Raw genomic sequence first — 11,757 nt, 5'->3', positions numbered from 1 at the left:
GAAAATAAGAAATGTCCGTGACGCGGCCCCGAGACAAGGCAAAACGCCGCGAGAACGTCGACGGGAACGATGTGCGAAGGGGTCGAGTTCGCGCTTACGAATAACAGATTCCACGCAGACACTCTATATACGCACAGACAACGGCGAAAGACGAGAGTGAGAGTGACCAAATAGCCGCAGAGAGTGGTGCTGGCGATATGTCATCGCCAGGCGCTATATCGTTTGCTGCCCCCCCCCCTCCCCCCGCCATTCTAGCGCCACACGACCCTCGACTATATTTCGCCGTTGCCCTTCGCACCATTACGAATCGCGCATTGTGAGTGTCGCGCGCGGTAATTGAAAAATTGATTGCCCTGCTTTTTCGCTACTGCAGATCATCCTTATACTCCCTATTCACTGCGATTTTCAAGCTCGCCTCTGATTTCTTCTCTCTATGCCTGTAGATCGGTGACATTGTTCTTCAAGCTGTTCTTTTTCTTCTGCAATTAACATAAATTTCGAATCGAATGAAGAATAATTCCGTCACGAATTTTTTATAATGATATCTTGGTTCGATATTTTCGAGTGATATTCAATAAAAATATGTCTAATTGGCCTGATGATCACTTAATGAATGTAAAAAAATGTAATTCTCTATTGGTTGACGTTTGGCAAAAACTTTCGAAACTGCAGTTGAAACTGCAAGTGGCTCACGAAAGAAACGTCTTTACATACCGAGAATAATAAAAAGTCGTTGACCTACTTTTCTGAAATTCGTAGTGATTCAAACAGAATGATTTGGAGCTTGGCAAATAATTGCAATTTGAAATACTCGAATCACGTAACATTATTATTTTTAATTCAGTAGGCTTGATGTAATATATCCAAGCGAGACCCCTTAGCCGGTCGCGCGCGCGGGCGATTATCATATTTATTAACCGTCGAGCGTAAAGGTCGCCCGGCAATAGTGTAGAGAGCGGCTCGCTTTTATGCATGTAATCTGCACACCTATTCGGTCTGTGTCATTCCTATATAATATAATATGCCACTGACAGCAGCACGTGGCACACACACATATACACGAGACGCAGACGAGGGTCCCTCGTAAACTCTGTTTATGCCCGCACACATACACGCCTCCGTTTCTCTATTTGTCATTGCGATTTCACGCGATTATGCTGCTCTTTAATGGACTGTGGGAAGCGTTTTCTGCACAGTTATAACATCCAAACTCCTGTGTTAGCTTGGCTATTAATCTTTCTTTTTTCTTTTTTTTTTCATTTTTCCAGCTTTCTAGAAATAACATTGTGTTGCGCTATTTTGGTTTATTTTCATTGATAATGGTTATAAAAATTAAATTAAATTATCGATATGAAAATCAAGTTGTTCATTATTCCTTGGATTTCATAATTATCATTGCAAAATTCAAAATATTGAGGATTAAAAATCAAATAAACGTCGCTATTTAAAATAATCGTTGCACCATGCCAACAATACTCAGTTCAAATTTTATTTATTTGAAATTTCAAACAGTACATGGAGAATGGTTACTAATTTTTTCACTATACGCGGTGACGTAGCATAGATGAAGATATTTTCAAGAATGAAAATCAGAGCGTCGTCGCGTCAAAGCCAACCTATGATGCATCAATCTGCGTATCGTTGAGATTGTAAATTCATGCGAGGGCGGCAAGACAAGAAAACGAACCCCTTGCTCTCTCGGCCTCATGAATAGTGGAAGCTGGAAATCATGGGGTTGTTTTGGGACGACTATCTAAGACGACGACGAAACCGAGTGCCTTGCCTCAAGAGTCTTCTCCGAGAGCTGCCTTCGAGTTGAGTGCGAAACAGTCTTGCGCACTCAAATGCTAATGTCGTCGAACCGCATCCATTTCTTTTGCCTGTTCTCGATTCTTGATGTAACCGCTATGCTGGCTGGCTGCTTTGAATATATATCGGACTGTCTTACGTGGGCTTCTGCTTATCCATTCGTTTTCACGGATTATTTTTCATTTGAAGATAAGTCAAGTCCAGAACTATAGTGTACTTACGGCAATTGCTAAAATAATTTTTTTCGTACAAAATCATATTCAATAGGTAACGTAACGAGATGATCCACTCATAATTAAATTTGTTTAATAGAGAAGTTATCATTAACGTAAGAATCTGAAAAAACAAACAAATGACAAATAACTATGAAATTTGTTAAATTAATTAAACTTAACGCATATGTTTGGTTCTACTTCAGTCTGAAGAGCCACTCAACTTTGGTCACTTAACTTTGGTCTTGACAAGCTCGAGTTGACGAAATCTCGCTGGTCACTTCTGGTGCAAAAGCCGAATGTTATCGGTGTGATAGATCGCTTACGAAAGGCACCATCAAAGTTCTTTATCCGTGTAGCGACGCTTTCCGCGTGGCCCTGAACGGCAACATTTGTGTCGGAGGAAGCTTCATACCTCGCGCGATTAAGAGTGTCTTATAATGCATGATCTGGCAAGGGTTGTTTGCACGCTCAACCCGTCGATTTACGGCATTCATGCTTTGGCGCTCCCGAATTTTTTCGCTCCCGAAAAAACGCACGAAGGGTGTTTTTTTTTGTCGACACGAGGCCGTGCCGAGCAATGACTCCTTTTGACGCCCTCTGACGTTTCTGAATTATTTACCGACAGTCGCGCGGGCAAATGCTCGATATTTAGGGTCGCGTCACGCGCTGCCATATAAGCTTGCGAATCTAATGTAATATTTAAAAAATGTCGTCGCTCTATTCATTCGTTTGGTCTTCAGGCTTGTTTCTCCAATTGAAATTATTGATGCTACGTTTTTTGATATGACGAACATTTACACACGGCCGTGGATAAATAATTAACATACAATACTATTGTTTGTCGAACTATCTGCTATTTTATATTGTTATTGCAGAATTTAATACGCATATATCTTGACGATGTTCTAAAGTGACTGGTTTCACAATGATACACCTCAATTGCTAAAGATTTTTTTATTTTTACACCTGAATGTCATAGAGTTTTTACCATTTTAGGAAACCAATGCTGAAAAAAAATGCTTTTGTGCAATAGTTAGTTATATAGATATCTATTTATTGGAAATATAATACTGCAGAGCTCTTTAGATATAATATAATGCTATTAGGTTCCGGATTTCCAGGCAGGCTTCGAGCGAGAGTCCACTTGAAAGTCTGAAGCGATGAAAAACTATCGGAGTCGGGGCGATAAACGCGAAATAACTGAGAACGCCATCGGCGGAGTGCAGAACAGCCGTAGAAATAGTAATAACGGCGAATCGCAATAAAAGCCAGGTGGGACGTAATGTCAGCGTTGAAATATAATTTAGGAAAATTTGGCTATAGGAGGACAACAATTGTGGGCTGGCACGGTAGCAGGTGGACACAAAGCGTTATACAGCAGGGATGGCTGGCAGAGTTCAAAGCATTCCGACGGGGAGAGTCGGCGGTCTGGCCGAGATATTGCTACTCGACACCAGCAGTGCGCGGCGCAGCGACGGCATTTGCAATTGGCGCGTGCTGCACGAGGCATGCACATACCCGCCGAAATGCTACGTCTTGCCATAGCAAGCCACGTAGCCGTGGCGACCGCTTGGGAATAACAGCCGCGTGCGCGCGTGCATACACGAGACGAGGAAATTAAGCGCGCGCACGATGCGCATCTAGCGGTCCTGACTTGAACGAGCACGAGAATGACGACGATCGTATGTGCGCGAGAGGCATTACAGACCGAATTTCATATATTACTGGCATTTGCACGCCAAGTTTATTATCGTATTTTGTTGCGATTCCATTGCCGAATTGAGCAGCACCTTGCAGATTTGTAGCTTCTTTCCTTGAAAATTGCAATTAAGCCAACATCAATTGGCTGTTACTAAAGCACAATACTGTAACATTTCTTCCGCGCGCAATTCAACTTATTTCCTAGGATAAACAATCAGCTTACATGAACTTTTTCACAAGGACAAATCGAAATGACGACAGAGAGAAAGAGAATCCACGGAAGATTTCCGCGCGACGTGCACGTCGTGCACATATATCAAACGAGGTATTAAGAAGTATTTTTCCGAGTAAATGTGCGCGCAAAGTTCGCACTGCACAGCTGCGCGACCGATTCACGGTCAGTAGCTCTAAATCAAAGAAACAAAGTAACAACGGCGCTTAGGCGATGTGTATTATTTTTTTTTCACAGCCGCGAATGTAGCCAACTATATATACCTACATCGACAGCAGCAAGGGCGTAGTTGGCGTCGCGTCGTCTCGCCACTTTTTTGCTCCCCGGCACGACTCTTGGCTTTTTACTGTCCACGGCGCAGCGAGCAACGCGCAGCTTGCTCGGCGCTAGGGGTGCGCTGCCGTTGCCACTGGTAGAGGGGAGTTACCGCCCATGCCAAGCTGCGCTAGCCACGCCCAGACCGCCGTCCCCGCCTTGCCTGCAGCTTTTCTCCCCCACCATCTTCCCGTACGTAGATCGCGTGGGTGGGCGGTATATAGGTATACCTGCGAATGGAAAGGAGCCGTGCTCGCTTCCTACTGACCGAGACTGCGATTTCCGGAAATCTATATTCCTCGATAGCTACATCTCTCTCACTCTCTCTCTCTCTCTCTCTCTCTCTCTCTCTCGTGACGTTTGACGAGTGCTGTCGACACTAATAGGCTACGTTCGTGGGCTTTTCGAGCTTTACGCTCGACCTTGAAAATTGTAGTCGCTCGATTCATGCGATTCACCCTATCTGAGCCGATACGCATTGAATTCCCTTTTTCTCTAGACTTCTTTGCTTTTTCTTTTTATTACAAAATACTTTCTTTGATATAACTATTATAAATATAATGAGTTCAAAGTAAAAATTGTTCAATAGATGAGAAATAAAAATAAAAAATATATTCAAGTTGCGTCGCGACGAAAGCCTAAGCCGCTTCCGTCGTGACTTTCATGAAAATTGAGTAAAACGCTGGGCTCCTAATGTTTGAGTACCTCTCTTTATTATATTTAATAAACATCCCGAAAACTTGCGATACACAAAAGTTCCAGTGTTTTTTCTCTTCAAAATGCTGCCAACATAACTGATTTATTGAGAAAGTGAATATTTTCCTATTTTTATTTAGTTGGAAAATAGAAAATATTAAAATACCTTGAAATCTTTAGTCATGAGTTATTGATTCAATATCGAATACGCCAAAATAACTCTGATATAAATGTTAAGTTATGAAAACCATAAGAAGTCAAGTCAAAATATACAGATTAATCGGCTTCAAACTTCAAAATATCAACTTAAAACATGTTTTGGAAAAAAAATTGGATATACCATTCAAATGGATAATTAATTACCAAAAGTAATTTGCCAATTTTAATGTATTCGCACGTATTCAAACTTAAATATCTCGAAATAAAAATCTGACTTAATCTGTTCTGTCGCGACGCCAATGATATATATTTGACGTTCTCATTTGTTGAAATACCATTAAATATTGTAGTGCAATTGTTTTCGATGCTTAACGCACTTTCTACATAAAAAATCATTAGACAAAGGCCATTGTCAAACAACTCTTGTTCTCATAACTTTATAACAACATCAAAGGCACATTCTTCGGCACTTGAAAGTTTCCGTCGACAACGCTACGTATACACACAGTATAAGAGTCTTAACGTGCTCACGAATCATTGTACAAACAAATAAAAAATTGACGAGAGTGTAACATCTACACGCCATTCGAAAATCATCCCCTTTTATAGCGAAATGCCTATTAGATCCCATTATGCTCTCGAGTTTGACATTTGGTTTATTTACTCAGTATTATTCGTCGATCCAAATTGGAAACGAGCGCTCATAATTCATCAAGCCCATGTGATTTCATCGCAGTTACACGTAGCCATAAGTTTTCGCAATGAACCGTAATTTTCTTTCTTCCAAGTCTCTATAACGGGGCAATTTGTAAGATTTGGAACTTTTGAGCTAAAGTATGTTCGGAAATTACTGTTACTAGAGCTACGACGTCGAGGCAAAGAAAGAGAAAAAAAATAAAAAGAAAGGAGAAGTGGGGCGAATGAGCGTTGAAGTGGGCGAACGGTCGGTTATAAAAATCGTTGGCTCTTTGACATTGGTCTCGCGCTCGTAACAAAAGGGCCTCAATAAACCGACGTTACGCGCATACATATAGCGAATATAACGCAGCGGCAGTTCTCGTTGCGCTCGCACATATATACGCGTATACGGCTGGACATCTAACGAGCACTTAGGCTCGGGCGACGGTTGGCGAGCTTAAAAATGTCATAAGACGGCATTGTGCTATAGCAGCAGCAGCAGCAGCGGCGGCGGCGGCGGTACTCGTCGGGCCGCTGGCGCGTACATAGCTTGGTGTGTATTGTTTAACGAGCACGAGAACGCACAAGCGTCAAGTGGCCCCCGACCCGCGTTCCCACACACATGCGTTTGCGTGCCGAGGCACTTTTCCATCCTCCGTTCCTGACGACTAGGTCCCGCGTTTCCAACAGACTGCCCACACGATCTACCGCCGCCATTTTTGCGGGGGGCCTCACGCACTGCTGCCCCGCGCGGGAACCCGTCCGGGGGGTCCCTGCCACTTCGGGCATCCTTCAGCCGCAATGCTGTGCACGTCCACATGCCAATAACCTATTTCAGGCTCACACTGACTTCGGAGATTCCGAAGCACTCTGTCACGCGTCAACGCAGTCTGCCGTTAATGATGCCTAAAATACCGATGGTTTCAATGTACAGTCATTCGTACAATTATGAATGTTTTTCATGCGCGTACGATTCCTTAATTAATTGAGAAGTGAAAAATAAATCACGGCTTTTTGATTACGTCGCTGGTTCAGACTGCGATAGCAGCAATTGCGAAGAAAGGAGAAGAAAAAAAAGCTGTTGAAAGCGATTTATCGTCGCGCGGTACGAAGAAGACGAAGTACATAGCTGTAAAAGGAGGTAAGAGTATAGTCAGGATGCGAGTTGACCGCTCGTTAGGTGACTTACAGCGGGTACAATAGGTGAGCCATGTGTGCCGCGGGGATTAGTACTGTAGCTTGCTTCCTCGTCACTTTTCTTGGTAGCATCTTGCCTGCACGGCCCGCGCCAGTCGCTTGCGGCTAATATGACTTCGCTGGCGGTATAATGGTAATGCCTGCGCAGAGGCGCGAGCATAATGCCCACCGCGCGCGAGTGACTTACGAGCAGCGGGGGGTGGCTGCGTAAGGCCCAGTGCATGGCTTCGACGCCCGTGCGAAACAATCATTCATCGCTTCACTTGTTTCGCCATTGCTCATGCGCAAGTCAAGTCGCGATAATACGACGTGAGATTTTGATTTCTCGCGACGCTCACGTCTCCGAGGTGGGATTTTTACCTTGTACGATGCGGGCTCACCCAGGTGTGACTTCACATGCGTATGTATAGGCATGTACCCCAATGTGACGTGTGAGTTTCACGTCCGATTTCCTACAGTCAAGCTTATCTACATCGACTTTTGTAATCGCGTCAATTTACAGAGTTACAAGCTTTTATTTCCTTTTCAAAATTGTTTCCTCCCAAAATACGAATAACATCGCAATTTTTTTATTTGATTTGAACTACTAAGTATAATTTATTTAAAAAATAAACTTCAGTATTCTATCTATTTTATCACATTATATAGAAACTTTCGATTTTATTTTTTTCACGTTATTCATTTTAGAAAATTAATTTGCTGAAAAAGGTTGTGCATTTTTCCACCTGACGTTCGACATATCGACTGAATTTATATAAAAACGTAGAATGCGATGCTTCATCGAATTCTGCAAATAGGAAGGCAAACGCACTATATCTGTAGATATATCAAGCGTTGAATTAACGGAACGAAAAGGCCAAAACTCGTTAAGGTCTCGCCAGCAATAAGGCGACGTTGAGTAGTAAATACATCTATAAAAAAAAGAAATTAAATACCCGTTGAAATGTGTAAGTTACACAGGGCTTCTCGGAGTCCAGGTCCTTTTCACAGACTTGAGGCTTTCAATCACTCATCCACAAAAAGCATTGCCCTCAAACGAGGAGTACTTGAAGTCGGACCACGTACTGACGGCGGAGGCGGGTGCGCGCACGATCTCATAATAGCTCGTGCTTGCAAGGCCGCAAACAGAGGGCGAAACCCATTTCTCTCTCTCTCTCTCTCTGTCGCCTCTTTCTCTTTCTCTCTCTTGGCGAGGGCCTCCCCCGACGTTTTTGTGTGCGTATATAAGAAATGACGCTCAGCTTCTCGAAGAAGTTTCTTATACACACACACACCTCACATGAACAGTAGTATACGTGCAGCTCGTTACCGGATGAAGCAGCAGCAGCAGCAGTGCGAGAACGCGGATAAGGCATAGCAGAGAGTGAGAGAGAGATAGAGAGACATCCATTGTTCTACGGCGGGGCCGTGCTCAAGTGCTCGATCGCTACCCTCGCGCTCGCGCGCACCACCGGATGAGTGAGAGCGAGCGAGAGAGAGAGAAAGAGAGAGGTGCGCTATTCGCTCGATGCCATGCTGCCGCAAAACCACCCCAGCCAGAGCTCTTCGCTGCCGCTGCTTTTGGTTCTTGCTACTGCTATGCCGCAGCGTTCCTCGCGGTGCTTGCGTGCACTTGTACACCCTCTACTAGTTTTCACTTTTGAGGAAACTTTACGTAATGCTGCATAAGTCAGTGTTGTTATCTTAGTTACCGTAATTTTAAAGTAAAGCACCGTTCACTCGTTATTTATCATTTATTTATTTATTTAATTGTCAAATGATTCAGCTTTAGCTTTTAATATTGAAACAAATGAGCTGTCGATTAAAACCTGCGAGAAGAAATCATTATGATCCGATTGAGATCAGAAAAGCTAAAGAGCTATAAAAGGTTTGCGAAAAGGGACAAAATAAACACTCTAAAACCAACAGAAAAGATCTTCGAGAGAGAAAGAGAGAGAAAGAAAGAGAGAGCTGAATGGGAAGAGGTCGGGGCGCGAACGAGTAGGAAATAAGTACCCAGATAAGATCGAGACGATCGAGTTCAAGTGTATGCTATATACATGCATGTATATACATGGGGGCGCACGAAGCGGAGTACTGATTGCAAGTCCCTCAGTCGCTTGCGTCGCGAGCTCATGTGCACTTGGCTATTCGACATTAACATACTTGCGAGTAGCAGCATCCATTTTTTGCGGCGGCGCACTCCAGCTACGCATAATGCGAGATGAGGAGGCGAGACGGCCGATTAAGGGGGTCGCATTAGCATATGCTAAAAAGAGCTAACGATCGGAAGGTATTCGTGTGTGTTTGTGTGTGTGCGCGCGCGCACATACACACACACACACACATACACACCTGGACGGTCGTCGAGAGCCCTCCTCCGCGTCTTCAGGGGCTCTCGGAGGGGCGAGAGAGCACTCTACGACTCAACCAGCCAACGGATCACGAATTTCGCCTTCGTTCTCTTTCTCACTCGCGTGCTTTTGCTCGCTTCCTTCCGCGAATGCCTAGCTATACCAAAAGTGCGCTTGTTTCATTGTCCCGCCAGGCCAAAGCGTCATACAGCCTCAGCGAGCTATCGTCGTAATTGTATCACGGCTACGTGGCCAATTCAGCCTACGCTATTGGGTATCTACAGTTGTTCATCGCGTCGCGCTGATTATAGGAACTTTCGAGAGACAACCGATTTTTCAATGAATCATAATCATCGAATGAATTTCAGAATTGCCTGAATGCCTGACGAAGGCGTTTGAAGACACGAAACATCATGGGAAGAGCGAGGAAAGAAGCTGAGTAGAGTAGAGTGGCGAGAGTGTTCTGAAAGAAGTCGTGCGAGGGGTAGATGCTTATCGAAGCTATAGAGGCGCGCTTTATTTCCTCGCGGCGATCGCGGGCCACGCTGACCGAGATAACGTGCGCGCGCGCTCGTCGCTCAATCAGCCACCAAACCGCATTCACTTAAGACTCTCCCCCCCCATCAGCGTACTTTTCCCTTACGCGCTAAGTCCAATTAATTTTTTAGCCCCCGCGCACCGTGCACGCTTTTGTTTCGTCGCCCCGTACACTTCGCCTCGATTGCCGATCCGATGCTATCTCGCTGCGACCCGTTACGATCAAAAGCTACTATTGTGGAGCACGCGCGTGGCCGTCCCATATACCTATACGTTTTCTGCTTCATGATTTTTTAATTGTTGCTCTATATCTCGACAATGTACAGCTCAATGCAAGTCCTATTCTGATACATACCAGGCCTGTTAAAGCTTTTGAGTCTCGTTCGAATTAACCAGCTCTAAAGACACCTTCCATCTGTGACATTCTTTCATCATAGCGCTAATTTGGAATGTGTATGCGTTGCAAAAACGTTCACAGTCGTTACGAATCGTGAGTGTGTACACGCGAGTCGCGAAAAGACATTTTGCAAAAACGTTATTCTACTATCCAGACGAGATTTGGCTCGCACTGAACTTTAGTCAAAGAAAGGAGATAATGGATGCTTCTACCTTGATGAAGGAGAACGACGAAAACGCATGTTTGTGCAGAGGATGCGGGCTATCGGAAGTCACGGCTTGAAAGTACTCTTACTCGTTTCTTCTATTCTTTCTTTCCGCGAAAACCAAGACTCTTCCTATGCGGGTAGGCTAAATCAAGCCAATTATTGTCTTGCAACTTTAATATTATTTTCAAGCTGCAGTAATTGATTCAGGATTTTTTACGTTAATTGAAATTCATTAAAAATAATGTACTTATTGTTAATATCTATTAAAGAAACTTTTAACAAAGTAAAAAGTTACGTGAATGCTTTTTAATGGTTTTCTAACGATTTGAAAAATGTCTTAAAAATTGAAAACAAATTTATATTTCACTTATAATATTAATATTTGCGATTATTTTTAAATAACTATTTTGATTAATTTTATTTAGACATTGTATTTAAATGGTTTCTAAACTTTTAAAAGTAATAATATTCAATTAAAAACGGTAATATAAATTACTTTTAGATGCTTTACATAAATTATCGAATTGTAAATATACTCTATAGCAAATATAGTAGCCAGTATCATTACAAAAATATATAGTTATAATATATTTATTACTCTTATAATTAAATAACTTATCACAACTATATTGTTTATAACTTTTTGAAAGAAATGGCGGAATCTATCTAAAAATAGCACGAATGCTGAATACTAGTATCAAATAGCTTTTATATGTTAAATAAATTATTTAAATTATAATAATTATAATGTTCATGAAGTTTTGAAAGTAATAATACAATGAAAATAATGGCACTAACTTGATAAGTAGTTATTTGCATGCTAAAATACTGATCACCGATAATTCATATCAATTTTGGATATCTATCATTCTTATCTTCAAATTAACTTTCAATCATGTCAATTTATATGCATAAATCTTCAACCGGCTAATTTTAAGTAATAATTTTTGCTGGCTATTTGTTTTCTGAAAAAGTGGTTGGCTATCACTAAATGCAATGTAGATACGTTTTCGCGCACATACACAATAGAACCTATTGAAAAAAATTTATGATTAAAAAGAAAAAAGATAGAACCATCTTATAAATAAGACGGTGAAAAATAATATTAGTGGGAATTAAACAAAAACAAATCGTGCATCCGCATTTATGCCGCAGGAATCGCGGTCGCGACCCTCGATTAAACTATCGTTTAAAATGTTGTTGCGATTAAACGTTAAGTAATTAATTTAATTAGCATTTTTTAATAATACACATACTGTTACCATAAAAGATCAAACACT

This window comes from Phymastichus coffea, unplaced genomic scaffold (assembly GCF_024137745.1).
Source record: "Phymastichus coffea isolate CEN01 unplaced genomic scaffold, Cenicafe_Pcof_1.1 PCOF00179, whole genome shotgun sequence".
Classification (NCBI taxonomy): Eukaryota; Metazoa; Arthropoda; class Insecta; order Hymenoptera; family Eulophidae; genus Phymastichus; species Phymastichus coffea.
Note: the sequence above shows the minus strand (reverse complement) of the source record.